Source organism: Rousettus aegyptiacus, unplaced genomic scaffold, assembly GCF_014176215.1.
Source record: "Rousettus aegyptiacus isolate mRouAeg1 unplaced genomic scaffold, mRouAeg1.p scaffold_m13_p_2, whole genome shotgun sequence".
Lineage (NCBI taxonomy): Eukaryota > Metazoa > Chordata > Mammalia > Chiroptera > Pteropodidae > Rousettus > Rousettus aegyptiacus.
Window position 1 is genome coordinate 96,035,206 of NW_023416295.1, and position 14,909 is coordinate 96,050,114.

At 39.3% G+C, this 14,909-nt stretch overlaps 1 protein-coding gene across 3 annotated transcripts in view; it reads right to left on the reverse strand.

The window, feature by feature from the left end:
- The window catches only part of LOC107509851, a 47,414-nt gene extending 32,834 nt beyond the window's left edge, over positions 1 to 14,580 (reverse strand). The window contains exons 1-2 of one of the 3 annotated variants that reach the window (XM_036237848.1): positions 14,047 to 14,580; positions 12,140 to 12,279 (exon numbers count right to left, since the gene is read on the reverse strand). The gene's annotated coding sequence lies outside the window, so the exon portion shown is untranslated. Of the gene's footprint in view, positions 1 to 385; positions 4,757 to 12,139; positions 13,420 to 14,046 lie in introns of those variants that run through there. The other 2 variants (XR_004955955.1, XM_036237849.1) reach the window with 2 other exon arrangements.
- Positions 14,581 to 14,909: the final 329 nt, after the last annotated feature.

The following is a 14,909-nucleotide window of genomic DNA, read 5'->3' on the forward strand; positions in this document are numbered from 1 at the left end:
AACTTCAAGTTTAGAATTAGGAAATGTCAGCCCTCAGGGTCCCAAACCTATCATACGACAGCAGAGAAAACAATCCCAAATGCCTACCACTTCTAGTAGATATGACTTTCTTCTCACCTTGTAGAAATACTTGAGATCATTCATTGATTCGTATTTTTCATTCATTTATTATATGTCAGATATTAGGTGTGAGAGATACAAATATTAATACAGTGGACCCCTGATCGACTGGATGCAACACTAGATCAATATTTTTGAATGCCAAATGGATTCAAGAAACTGTGCGAAGCAACTGTTACTGATATGTAATTCAGTAATCACTGGCTCCTCTCCTAAAAGCCAGACTCACTGGGCATATAAAAATGAATGGAGATAGGGTACTTACCCTTACGTAATTAAAAAACTGATGGAGCACATGAGGCAAGAACCTAAATAACCAAGAACAGAAAGCAGAATGTGATAAGTGGTCCCAAATGATTCAGTCACCAAGGTGGCAAAAGTATATTTGGGGAGTAGTGAGTATTCAAGTTTGGCTGAAGTAATTGTTAGGCAGCAACAGAGTCACTTAATGCTACTGAGCAGTAGATGACAAGCTTAGGGCCGTGATTTGCGAAGATACCTCTTGCAGCTCACAGACATGCATTGAAGGTCAATTCAAGCCTGAACCATATCTCCAAGCTCATAGCACACTACTGCATACATGTGAACGAGCTTAATGACTAACAGGTTTACAGCACCTGAGATGGATTTTAGCTTTTGGAGATCCAGATTCAGAGCAAAGCCTTACTTCTCAGCATGCACAGACCAGGCCTGGACCACCTCTGAGAAAACTGCCTGCCACAGCCCGAGCAGGGCTTAGCAAACTTTTTCCATAAAGAGTCAGATAGTAAATGTTTCAGGCTTTGCGGGCCATATAGTCTTTGTTGCAACTATTCAACTTGCTAAAGCAACCACTGACAATACATATATGAAGGAGCTCGTCTGTGTTCAAATAATTTAAGACTTGGCCCTTGGGTGCAATTTACCTTCTCCTGATCTAGAGTTTGGAGCCTCTTCCAAATGAACAATCCTGACACAGACCAGCTCCAACTCCCTCCAAAAACTCAGGCTTCTTCTGTCAGAGCCTAAGGAGGCTCCCTCAGAGGTACAATCCCTCCAGGCCTGGGGTCCATCCGCCCACTGAAACACTAAGTAAAGTCTTGCCCAGTGAGGGGGTGAGTGGCAGTGGGGATAGGGATGGGGAGAAAGTGTTTCAACAAGCCTGGAACTATTGGGGGTGCAGTGCCTGCCCCTGAGGTGTGTAGGACAGGAGAAAACAAATCCTGCGCCTAATCCTGCGACAGCTAACCCCATCACACTGCTGTTATCCTTGCTTACCACTCAAGATAAAGCCCCTCCAAGTATTGACTCTTGCCCACACTTAATGCCTTTGCTATCTGTCTTTTCTACCTAGAAGGGATGCTCACCTCCTACTCAGCTCACGTGTCAATGTTACTACCTTAGAGGTTCTCCCTCATCATCCAACCTAGAGAAGCTCCTCCCTAGGCACTCACCATTGATTGCATTCCCCTATTTCCCATTCTTCCAGCACTTACTACTGTCTGAAATTACCTTATTTGTTTATGTCTCCTCCCACTAAAAGATAAGTTCCATGAGCCTGGGAAACTTGTCTGTCTCATTCACTACTGTATTTCTGGCCTAGAGTAGGTACTCAATACATACTTATTAAATAAAATGCATTAATAAATGAACAACCATAAAGCTCTTTCTCTGAACTCCTCCTCAGTCTCCACCCCTGTAAAACCTCTTAAGTCTCTTTGAAAAGCATCCCCAGGACACGAACTTCCCTCTATCCTCAATGCTTCGTTGAATGCCCTTTTCACCTCCTTTCCTTGGTAAAAACCTGAGGACTTGGTTTCTCCTGTGTGTTCTCACAGGAAGGCTGTTTGTTTTCTCCTGTCCTACACACCTCAGGGGCAGGCACTGCACCCCCAATAGTTCCAGGCTTGTTGAAACACTTTCTCCCCATCCCTAGCCCCACTGCCACTCACACCCTCCCTGGGCAACCCTTTACTCATTCAGTTGAGCCTTGATGTCATTGCTTGAGGAAACCTTCCTCAGTGCTCCAAGTCCAGGTTGTGTACCCTTCCTGGAAGGTTCTCGTGGTTTCCTGGTCTTCACGTATGAGAGTGTTTTTCACACTGTATTACAATTGTTAACTTTATTATCTGTCTCTTCCTTTATCCTTATCCCCCTGCACTAGGCCCCCTGCACTAAGCTCTGCGGGAAGGAACTTGTCACAGTGCCTGCACACAATGGGCTGTCGGTAAATATTAAATGAAAGCATTCATAAGCTAGAAGAGAGACTAAACACTAAAACTGGTGACACCCAAAAGGAAACCTCTGTCACAGAACCAGTGAGCAGCAGTAAAGATCTAGATTGGGGGGTCTGGTGAGCATGGAGCATGGGACATGATGCCCCATATTTGTCAACGACTTGTAATCTTCCTCCTCAGATCTCTCCTCCACCCCCTCTGTTCATCTCATCTGCTGCCACCAGCACTTACCCCAGCTGCTGAAGCCCGAAACCTGGGGGACCTCTGCCCTCACCTCGCTCCGTCTAATCAGAGACCAAAACCTGTCATTTCAACCTCATATCCAGCCCCTCCTCTCCATCCCCACTGCTGTCATCTTAGTTCAGATGACATCATCTGTTTCAATCAAATCTTAACTTACCATCCAAATTCAGGTCTGCTCTTCCTATATCCCTACTGTATTCATCCTCCACACAGCTAGAAGAGTGAACTTTTTAAAAGTGTAAGTATGATTGTTATCCTTCTAATTGAACCTCTATGACTACCTCTCATTTCCTCCATAGTTCTAGCCCAGACTCCTTAGCATAGCAGCCAAGGACAGCCCTCCATGATCCAACAACTCCCGGAGTCCTCTCCCTAGCACCCTTGGCCACGTAGGGTCATGCTTACCTTGCTTCCCCTGGCTAGCCATGTACAATGCAAAAATATTTTGTTTCAATACCCAGTTTAAGCATCTCCTCCTTTGATGCTTTTTGATGCCCCTCCTCTCACCCCTCTGCAAGTCCTAAGAGACTTCTGCCTTAGCACTTTACCTGTTTGACACTGTGTTTCCACGGCTGTCTCACTATCTTACACCTTGGGCTCCTCTAGAGTGAGGACTCATATCTCAGTCAGCATTGCATCCCCAGTGCCCAGCACAGCCTGGCACAGAGACGGCCCTCAGTAACTATTGGAAAAGTCACTAGACTCCTAAACAGCATCGAGGTTACACTTGCATGGGGGAGGAAATGATCTGCTGCTCTCTACAAAAACAAAAAAAACAAAAAACAACAAACAAACAAAATATGGTGGAAGGGAAACCAGAAAAACGAGCTGATGGAGAACAGGGACATTGATAAGCTGTTAAGACAAATTGGATTGAGGTGTTGGTGGGACATCTTTGCCAACTCCCACACATGCCCATGCAAGCTAGGGTGCAAACGCCCGTCAGCGCTTCAAAAGGAGGGCACATCCTTAAAGTCAGTCTGTCCTCTCCACTAGACTGTAAACTCTTTAGATTGCATCTTATTTCTCATTCTATCCTATAGTCATTGTCGTTGTTACAGTCACTGCTGTTTTCATTTATTTTAGGAGGTGATCACTAATTTTTTCCTCCATTGTGGAAAACATTTTTGTTCTTGTGTATAAAAAGAACTGACCACTAGCTTCTCCTGAATTTGTTTGTTTGTTTGTTTGCTTGCTTGTCCTGATTTTAACACAGCTACACACTTGTAGGAGGTTGTCTCTGATGTTCTGGGTTTCTCAGCTTTCTACCAAAATCCAAACATCTGTTAGGATTCCCCTATCCCCACCCCTTTCCACTGCTTCAGCAAGTCGTGTGATGTCGTGCGCCCCCTCCTGGTGAAGAGAAGCATTACCTAAGATCTTGGAGTTGCAGTTCTAATTATCTATATTTTGACTTGTGGAAAATTGTCTAACACCTGGCTTCTCCAGAATAATTAGAGAACCATTTAATTGACAATCCCTGGGCACTAAAAATGTGCAGCATAGAAAATAAGTATTTTCAGTTAGGTGGAGTTAGCAGGGAAGGCTTCCTAAAGGAGGTTGGGTTTGAACAGTCTTAGGCTCAGTAGAAGTCAGAAAGCAAATGCAGAAACATGGCAGAGTGCGAGATGTCTTCAGATCTCTCCCCTTGAAACAACAATAAGCTGAACATCTAAAACTGAACAAAAAATACCCAAACTACACATAAGCATGTCTGAGTGTGTGATCTGTGCATAAGAACTACCACAAGTCAGAACCCCGGGTGGCAGGCGGTGGTCTGGGAGAAATAAAGAGGCTGCCTCTTGCAGCCACCGGAGCTCCTTGCAGGAGAAGGGGAAGGGGTAAAGGTGCGGTGACTTCCCTAATCAGCCTGCCTGGAAGTGCCTGAACTTCTATGCAGCTGGCAGCAGGGCATAGTCATCAGGGTAGAAAAGTAGAGAAGCGGGACGGGACCTCAGAGTAACAACAGTTCATTTTTACTGGTCTGGTTGCAAAACCGAGGGAGAGCTGCAGTCCCCATCCCCCAACCAAGAGGGCCCCTCCCTCCATACCCTCTGAGACTGATCATTGTGGAGCCCAAGGGGAATCAGAGCAAACACTACCAAAACTATTGCTAACACTGACAGGGACTGAAACTGAGAGTAGCAAGTATGATTAAATATCTACAAGAAAATAAAAAAGGCATTATTTAGGCTTTATATAAAGCAAAAATCCACAAAGCTTAGACCTCACCTACTGGAAACCAAAAGAAAAGTGCCTTCTCTGCAGCAGTCTAAAGAGAGACCTTTATATAATAAATCTCTTTTCTGGAAAAACAGCAGAATACACTTCCAATAATGCCAAAGCAGAGAAATAGTCCATTAAACACCATGAACAATCAAGGTGACAAGGCATCTCAAAAAGAAAGAGAAAAATCTCCAGAAAATAAGCTTACAGACATAGAAATATGCAACTTAAATAACAGAATTCAGGATGGTACTTCTGAAAAAACTCAGTGAGTTCTGAAACAAGACATATCAACAATTTCAGGAATTAAAAAAGTAACTAGATGAGCAGAGCAAGGAGACTGAAACCCTCGAGGAGAACAGAATAGATCTTCTGGAGATAAAACAACAACAACAACAACACACACTGCAAGAGTTGAACAATAAAATAGCATGCTTGGGAAATAGAGTCGACCAAATGGAGGAAAGTTCAGGGATATCAAAGACAGAACTCTACAGTTCAATCAGAAGGAAAAAGAGAGAACCTGAAGAATGAAAAATAATGAAAAAGAAATACAATAACTAGCTGATACTGTCAGGAGAGGAAATATAAGAATAATGGGCATTATCGAAGGCAAGGAAAAAGAGCAGGGACTAGAGAGAATTTTCAGACAAATAGTGGATGAGAATTTCCCAAATCGAAGGAATGAGCTGGAGTATGGAATTCAAGAGGTCAACAGAACACCCTATTATCTCAACCCAAATGGGCCTTTGCCAAGACACATTGTATTAAAGTTATCAAAAATCAATGACGAAGATAGAATTCTCAGGGCAGCCAGGGAGAAGAAATTGGTGACTTATAAAGGAAAACCTATTAGATTATCATCAAACTTCTCAGTGCAGACCTTACAAGCCAGAAAGAAATGAAATCCAATGTTTAAATGATTAAATGAATAATGTATCCAGCTAAGCTCTCCTTTAGATATGAAGGAGAAATTAAGACCTTTCAAGACATACAAAAATTAAGGGAATTCTCCACTACAAGGCCTGCACTATAGGAAATGCTGAAAGGGGTCAGCTCACCTAAAATAAAATGACACAAAAAAATACATAATTAGGAGTAAAAATGACTATCAGGCAAATAGAAGCAGAGGAGTCTCTTACTAAGAACAGGGCATTATCTATTAGATAATAAGAGAATTGCTATAGTGAGAGCGTAATGAACGTTCGGCATACATAGGGACAAATTGAGATAACAATGATTGAAAAGGGGAGGATTCAAAGATCCAGATTTGCAAAGGGGAAAGGAGATAAGGCATACACAGAAGAGAATGGATGACTGTATATATATAACTATCCTTTTCATATTCATAATGGTAACCACACACCAAAGACTCAGAACTGAGTATATAACATAAAACAAGAAGAACCACTGGCAAAACCCACAAAAGCCAACCAAAATAAAGAAAACAGAAACACAAGGACAAGGAAGCAATGGAAACACCGAGCTACCAGAAACCAAAAGATAAAATGGGTATAAGAAGACCTCATTATTCAATAATCACTCTAAATGTAAATGGACTGAACTCACCAATAAAAAGGCACAGAGTTGCAGAATGGATCAAAAAACAAAACCCAACCATATGCTGCCTCCAGGAGACACATCTCAGCTCCAAAGACAAATACAGACTCAAAGTGAAAGGGTGGAAAATGATATTTCAAGCAAATGGCATTCAGAGAAAAGTGGGGGTAGCAGTACTAATATCAGATGAAATAGACTTCAAAATAAAAAAGGTAAAGAAAGATACTGAGGGACACTTCATAATGATGAAGGGAATCATGCACCAAGAAGACATAACACTTATAAACATCTATACTCCCAATCAGGGAGCCCCGAACTATATAAAGCAATTACTAACAGAACTAAAGGAAGAAACAGACCAAAACGCTATTGTAGTAGGGGACCTAAATACCCCATTTTCAGATATACACAGATCATCCAAACTGAAAATCAATAAGGAATAACATCCTTAAATGACACATTAGACCAACTGGACATAATTGATATATATAGAGCCTTCCATCCCAAAACAGCTACTTATACATTCTTTTCTAGTACATATGGAACATTCTCAAGAATAGACCACATACTGGGACACAGAGACAGCCTCGACAAATCTAAGAGGGTTGAAATCATACCAACCATATTCTCTGGTCATAATGCTTTGAAACTAGAGATCAATTGCAAAAAGAAATCAGGAAGAACCACAAACACATGGAGATTAAACAACATGCTACTGAAAAATAACTGGGTCAGAGAAGAAATAAAAAGGGAGATCAAGAGATATACAGAAACGAATGATAATGATAGTACAACATATCAATACCTTTGGGACATGGCAAAAGCAGTCATAAGAGGAAAGTTCATATCATTACATGCCTATCTCCAAAAATAAGAACGATCCCAAATAAACAACCTAATGCTTCATCTTAAAAAACTAGAAAAAGGAAGAACAAATGAGGCCTAAAGTCAGCAGAAGGAAAGAAATAATAAAAATTAGAGCAGAAATAAAGGAAATTGAAAACAAAAAGAAAAAAAATAAATACAACGAAGAGCTGGTTCTTGAGAAGATTAATAAAATTGGCAAAACCCTGGCTAGACTCACTAAAGAAAAAAGAGAAAGGACACAAATAAACAAAATCAGGGATGAAAGAGGGGAAATTATGACTGATATCACAGAAATACAAAGGGTCATGCAAGAATACTATGAAAAAGTATATAACACCAAATTGAATAACCTAGAAGAAATGGACCAGTACTTAGAAAAATACAACCTTCCTAGACTGAATCGAAAACTGGAAAATCTAAATAGACCAATCAGAAGTACGGAAATTGAAACAATCATCAAAAACCTACAAAAAGTAAAAGTCCAGGACCAGACGGCTTCATCAGTGAATTCTACCAAACATTCGAAGAATATTTAATACCTATTCTCCTCAAACTCTTCCAAAAAATCAAACAGGAGACAAATCTTCTGAGCTCATTTTATGAGGCCAATATTACTCTAATACCAAAACCTGGTAAAGATAACACAAAAAGAGAAAACTACATACCAATATCTCTCATGAACACAGATGCAAAAATCCTAAATTAGATACTAGCGAACTGAATACAGCAACATATGAAAAAGATTATACACCACGATCAAGTGGGCTTCATCTCAGGGGCACATGGATGGTTCAACATATGCAAATAGATTAATGTGATACACCACAAAAACAAATTAAAAAATAAGAATCATATGATCATATCGATAGATGCAGAAAAAGCCTTTGACAAGATACAGCATCCATTTATGATCAAAACACTTAACAAAATTGGTATAGAAGGAAAATATCTTAACATAATAAAGGCCATCTATGACAAGCCCTCAGCCAACATTATACTTAATGGTGAAAAACTAAAAACCTTCCTTCAAAGATCAGAAACAAGGCCAGGCTGTCCACTATCGCCACTGTTATTCGATATAACATCGGCGGTCCTAGCGATTGTAATCAGGCAAGAAGAAGATATAAAAGGCATTCAAACAGGAAACAAAGAAGTCAAACCGTCGCTATTCATGGATGACATATTCTCTCTATAGAAAACCCTAAAGACTCCACAAGAACGTTACTAGAAACAATAAGCAAATACAGTAAAGTCTCTGAATACAAAAACGTTCAAAAATCCATAGTGTTCCTATACTCTAATGATGAAGCGTCAGAAAAAGAAGTGGAAAAATTAATTTGTTTTGCAATTGCAACAAAAAAAATACAATATCTAGGAATAAATTTAACGAAACATGTGAAGGACCTATATAATGAAAACACAAGACCCTATTAAAAAAAATAGAAGAATATACAAAGAAATGGAAAGATATTCCATGTTCTTGGAATGAAAGAATCAACGTAGTTAAAATGACCTTATTACCTAGAGCATTATACAGATTTAATGCAATCCTCATCAAAATCCCATCAGCATTTTTTAAAGAAATAGAACGAAAAATCATCAGATTTGTAATGAAGCACAAAAGACCTCAAACTGCCAAAGCCATCCTGAGAAAAAGGAATGAGGCTGAAGGCATCACTCTGCCCAACTTCAAATTATACTACAAAGTGACAGTAATCAAAACGGCATGGTATTGGCAGAAAAACAGACACACAGACCAGTGGAACAGAATAGAGAGTCCAGAAGTAAATTCATATTTATATGGGCAAATAATTTTCAACAAAAAAGCCAAAAAAAATACATTGGACAAAAGAAAGTCTCTTCAATAAATGGTGCTGGGAAAATTGGAAGGCCACCTGCAAAAGAATGAAACTAGACTGTTGTCTATCACCACACACCAAAATTAACTCAAAATGCATTAAGGACCTGAATATAAAGCCAGAATCAATAAAATGCATAGAAGAAAACATAAGAGCTAAACTTTAGGACCTTGGACTTAAAGAGGATTTTCTGAATTTGAACTCAAAGGCAAGGGAAGTAAAAGCAAAAATAAATGAATGGGACTACATCAAACTAAAAAAACTTCTGCTCAGCAAAAGAAACCATCAACAAGGTAAAGAGACAACCATCCAAATGGGAGAATATATTTGCAAGCAATGCCTCCATTAAGGGCCTAATATCCAAAACATACAAAGAACTCATACAACTTAATAACAACAAAAAACCAAACGATCCAATCAACAAATAGGCAGAAGACCTGAACAGACACTTCTCCCTAGAGGACATGCAAATGGCCAACAAATATATGAAAAGAGGCTCAACATCACTAGCCATTAGGGAAAGGCAAATCAAAACCACAACGAGATACCATCTCACACCTGTTAGAATAGCTATAATGAACAGGACAAATAATAATAAATGTTGGAGAGGATGCGGAGAAAAAGGAACCCTCATACACTCCTGGTGGGACTGCCAATTGGTACAGCCACTATGGAAAACAGTAGGGAGGTTCCTCAAAAAACTAAGAATTGATCTACCATATGATCTAGTAATCTCTCTACTGGGTATTTACCCCCAAAGACTTGAAAACCCACATCCGAAAAGATATTTGCACACCGATGTTCAGAGCAGCATTATTCACAGTGACAGGACATGGAAACAATCGAAGTGTCCTACGATAGATGATTGGCTAAAGAAGCTGTGGTACATAAATACAATGGAATATTACTCAGCCATAAGAAGGGATGAAATACTGCCAATTGTGACAATATGGATGCACCTTGAAATAATCATGCTAAGCAAAATAAGCCAGACAGAAAAAGTTGAAAACCACATGATATCACTTATACGTGGGATATAAACCTAAAAGCCACAAATAAATATGACAAACAAATGGAGACTCATGGACATGGACAATGGACTAGTGGTTACCAGAGGGTAGGGTGTGTGGGAGGAGGGGAGAGGTAAACGGCGTTAAGAGAGTCAAATATAGGGGAGCAGAGGGAGGGTGAAGTGGGTAAAGGGGATCAAATATATGGTAGCTGAAGGAAACTGGACTTTGGGTGGTAGAATATGCAGATGTCAAATTATAATGTACACCTGAAAATTATATAATTGTATTAACAAATGTTACCCCAATAAACTTCGCTTAAAAAAAGTGAATGGAAGATTCACTCTCCAGGGGTCTGGAGGCATCCTGAGTCCTAGGATCAGGGGTCTCATTAGAGCACCGGAAGTGGGGAGGCACAGTATGAAGTGGACAGTCAGCCCACCCTCCCACCCACCCACATTCTCCCTTTTGAAAACTGTGCCACCAGGAAAGAAGCAGCAAAGAAGACAACTGCATACTTTTCCAGCTCCCTGACGACAGTATACTTTGGCCTCCTTTGCAAGAGCCTCCCCTCTAACAAACCCCATGCCCATGCAGAGTGATATAGTGAAGTACTGGTAGACTAGAGTGATGCATTGACCAGGCTAACAGTGCAATCTCAGGATGTCATCAGTAAGACCAGTGCCAGTTTGGGAAAGATGAGGGATGGAGCATGCTGGGCAGTCCAGTGAGCCAGAGGGTCCCAAAGGGATGAAGTGGCTTTGACCTCCCAAACTCCTCACCCCTCATTAACAGAATCAGCTTGGGTCACAGAACTGTGCAATGCTGTTCTAAAATAATAAAAAAGCAGCATGCCAAGTTTGCCTTATCATCAAAACTGAGTGAAAGGGCCTGGAGAGAGTCTTTTTCTCAGTGTCTGTTTCATCCCAGTCCAGACAACTCCACCAACCCCCACGTACTTCTGACAAACACACTAAATGCTCCATCATTTAAATGGTTTCTTACTATCTCAAGCCTAAATTCTTCTGTTTCAAAAAAAACACAGTACTCTCCACCTAATAATCTCATCTCCTATTCTTCCAAAACCCTCTATACCATCTAAGACTCATCTATGTGCCACAGTTGCTCATATCCAGCTTGTGGTGGCCTTCTTGTACTAGTCCCACTATCTGAAAGACCCTGCTCCCTCCACTCAGAACAAAATGTTAGAAACAAAACCACACTGGACTTAGAAGCAAAGACTAGCTTCAAATTATTCCATGAACATCAGTGCCTCTACACTCCTGCTATAACAAATTACCACAAATTTGGTGGCTTAAAATAACGTAAATTTACTATCTTACAGTTATGGAGGTTAGAAGTCCAAAATCAGTCTCCTTGGGCTAAAATCAAGGTGTCAGCTGGGCTGCATTCCTTCTGGAGGCTCCAGGAAAAAACCTGTTTCCTTGCCTTTCCACCTTCTAGAGAATGAATGTATTCCACGCTCATGGCCCCATAGCACACTGACTTCTGCTTCCACTGTCACATCTCCACCTCTGATGCTGACCCTCCTACCTCCTTCTTATAAAGACCCTTGTGATTACATTGGACCCATTAGGATAATCTCCCCATTTCGATATCCAAGGTAACACATTCGTAGTTTCTGGAGACTGAGACATGGACATCTCTGGAGGGTCATTATTCAGCTTACTACTATCCCCTCTCCGCCCCCCCCCCCACACGCATCATTTACAAATTGATAACGATCTGATTTTTTAAAAATAGGTAAAAGATATGAACAGATGCTTCACCAAAGGTATACAAAATGGCAAATAAGTACACAAAAGTATGCTTGACATCATTATTTCTTAGGAAAGTATGAATTAAAACTACAATGATATTTTACTGCATACCCACTAGCATGGTTAAAAAACTAGTCAGTATTGACAAGGATGCAGAGCAAATGCAACTTTCATATACTGCTAGTGGAAATACAGAATGGTACTGTCAATTTAGGAAATAGTTTAGCAATTCTTTGTAAAGTCAAATATATACTTACCATATGACCTAGCAATCCCGCTCCTAATTAGGACATGAAGAGACATGAAAACATGTTTCCAAAAGAAGATTTGAACAGAAATGTTCCAGCAACTTCATCTCTAGTAGCCGCAGACTGGAAACAACCCAAATGTCCTTCAACTGGTGAACAGATAAACAAACCGAGGCATGTCTACACAATGGAATACTATTTAGTAATAATAATAATAATAAAGGACAAACTACTGACACAGCAACAGGTAAATCTTAAAAGTGTATGCAAAGTGAAAGAAGCCAGAAACAAAATACTGCATAATTCTGTTACATGAAATTCTAGAAAAGGCAAACCTACAATAAGAGAAAGCAAATTAGTGGCTGCCAAGATCCAGGGAGGAGGTCTGCTATGGACTGGATGTGAAGGTGCAGAAGCGAACTCCTGGGGATGATGCAAAGGTTCTGTATCAGGGTGGTTGTGGTGGCTACATGGCTAGGCACACTTATCAAAACTCATTGAATTATACATTTAACATTGGTGAATTCAAAACATGTAAATTATACCCCCAATAAAGCTGATTTTAAAAACCAGCTGCATGAACCACCAAAGGAAATGAGTGTGCTTTTATGAATAACTTTTTATAAATAAATAACCAATTGCATAAGAGAAAGAAAAACTGGAGAACAGAAATGTAGAAAGACAAATGTTTTCAAGCAGCAGCAGAATGAACCGGGAAGAGGCATGCCACAGGGAAGGACACAGTGATTTGGGGTGGGGAGAACCCACCGAGGAAGAGTCGGTTTGTTTGCTTCAATGTTCATAGAGAGAGGGTGACAGATGTCAGACTGCATCTCTTTCTTTCATTCGTAAGAAAAAGAAAAGGAGAAAGAGAAAAAGAAGGCTAGGAACCATGCAGATAAGCAAACAAAAAATGCAAGTGTCTAAAAGACTGGTGGAAGTCCAGGAGTAGATAAGGTATCTACAGGACTTCTTAAAGCATTACTCATGCAGTAAGATGAAGCTCCAGCCATTGTTTTCAAACCTCTTAAATACCTGTGAACTAAGAAGGGAAAAGATGGACAAAAAGTAGATTAGTGGTTGTCAGGGGCTGGGAGCTGGGGAAGGCTGGGAAGTAAGAGCTAAAGAGTACAGTGATAAAAATATTCTATACTTGATTGTGGTGATCGTGGCACAACTTTGTGGATATCCTAAAAGCCATTGTACACTTTAAATGGATGAATCATATGGCATCTGAATTCTATTTCAATAAAGCTTTTACCAAAAGAAATTATTTGCTTGTTCGTACAACAATGTGAATGTACTTAGTGCCACTATATTATACACATAAAAATGGTTGAAATGGTAAGTTTCATGTTATGTATATTTTACCACAATTATATAAATAAAAAATAAAAAATCAATTGCACTCTATATCCTAGCAACAATCAGGAAATTGACTTTTGTAAACAGCATTTAAAATAGCACCAAAACCAAAAATACCTAGCAATAAATCTAATGAGAGATGAGCAAGACCTTTATACTGAAAAATATAAAGAATAACATTGCTGGAAAAAAAATAAAGAATACCTAAATAGATGGATGAATGTATCATATTCTTGGATTAGAAGCCTCAGTATTTAAGATGTCGAATCACCCTAATTTTATTCATAAAGTCAATGGAATCTCAATCAGAATACCAGCATTTTTTTTAGACATTGACAAGGCGACTCTAAAATGTATATAGAAAATGAAAAAAAAAAAAACCTAAGAAAGCCAAGGCAATCATAGAAGAACAAAGCTGAGGGGACTTACACTACCAGACATCAAAACTTATTTTAAAGCTACAGCAACTAAGATACTAAGGTTGGCACAAAGATAGATTAACAGATCACTGGAACAAAAGAGAGTCCACAAACATAAATACATGGTCACACCTGATGAATGTCAAAGAAGCCATCACAGTTCAGTGAAGGAAAGTGGTCTTTGAATAATGTTGCCAGGTCAATTGTACATCTATATGGAAAAAAATACTTTCACTCTATCCTCACTCCATATGTAAAAATTGACTGGAAGTGGATCATAGACCTAAATGTGAAAAAAGAGCTTCTAGAATTTAAAAAAGCAAACACAAAAAAGGGACTAACGCAAAAAGGAAGGACTATCTTCTTGACCCTGGAATAGGAAAAGGTTTTTTTAAACAAGACACACATAAAAAAAATCACTAACCAAAATTGGGAAGGAAATAAAACTATCTTTCTTCACAGATGATCATTCATGTAGAAAATCCAAAATAATAATTTAAAAAATAATAGAACCAATAAGAAATTATAGCAAGGTGGTGGGATATAGGTTTATATGCAAAAGTTAATAGCTTCCCTATATACCATCAATGAACAAGTGGAATTGGAAATTAAAAACATGATACCATTGACATTAGCACCCCCCAAAATAAAATAGCCAGGTATAAATCTAACAAAATTAGTACGATATCTATATGAGGAAAACTACCAAACTCTGATGAAGAAAATCAAAGAATTAAATAAATGGGGAGATAGTCCATGTTCATGGATAGGAAGACTTAATATTGTCAAGATGCCAGTTCTTCCAAATTTGATCTACACATTCAAAGCGGTCCCAATCAAAATCCCCGCAAGTTAATTTGTAGATATCAACAAACTTCTAAGTTTATATGAAGAGGCAAAAGACCCAGAATAGCCAACACAATATTGAAGGAGAAAAACAAAGTTGTAGGATTGCTACTACCAGACTTTAAGACTTACTATAGTCACAGTAATCA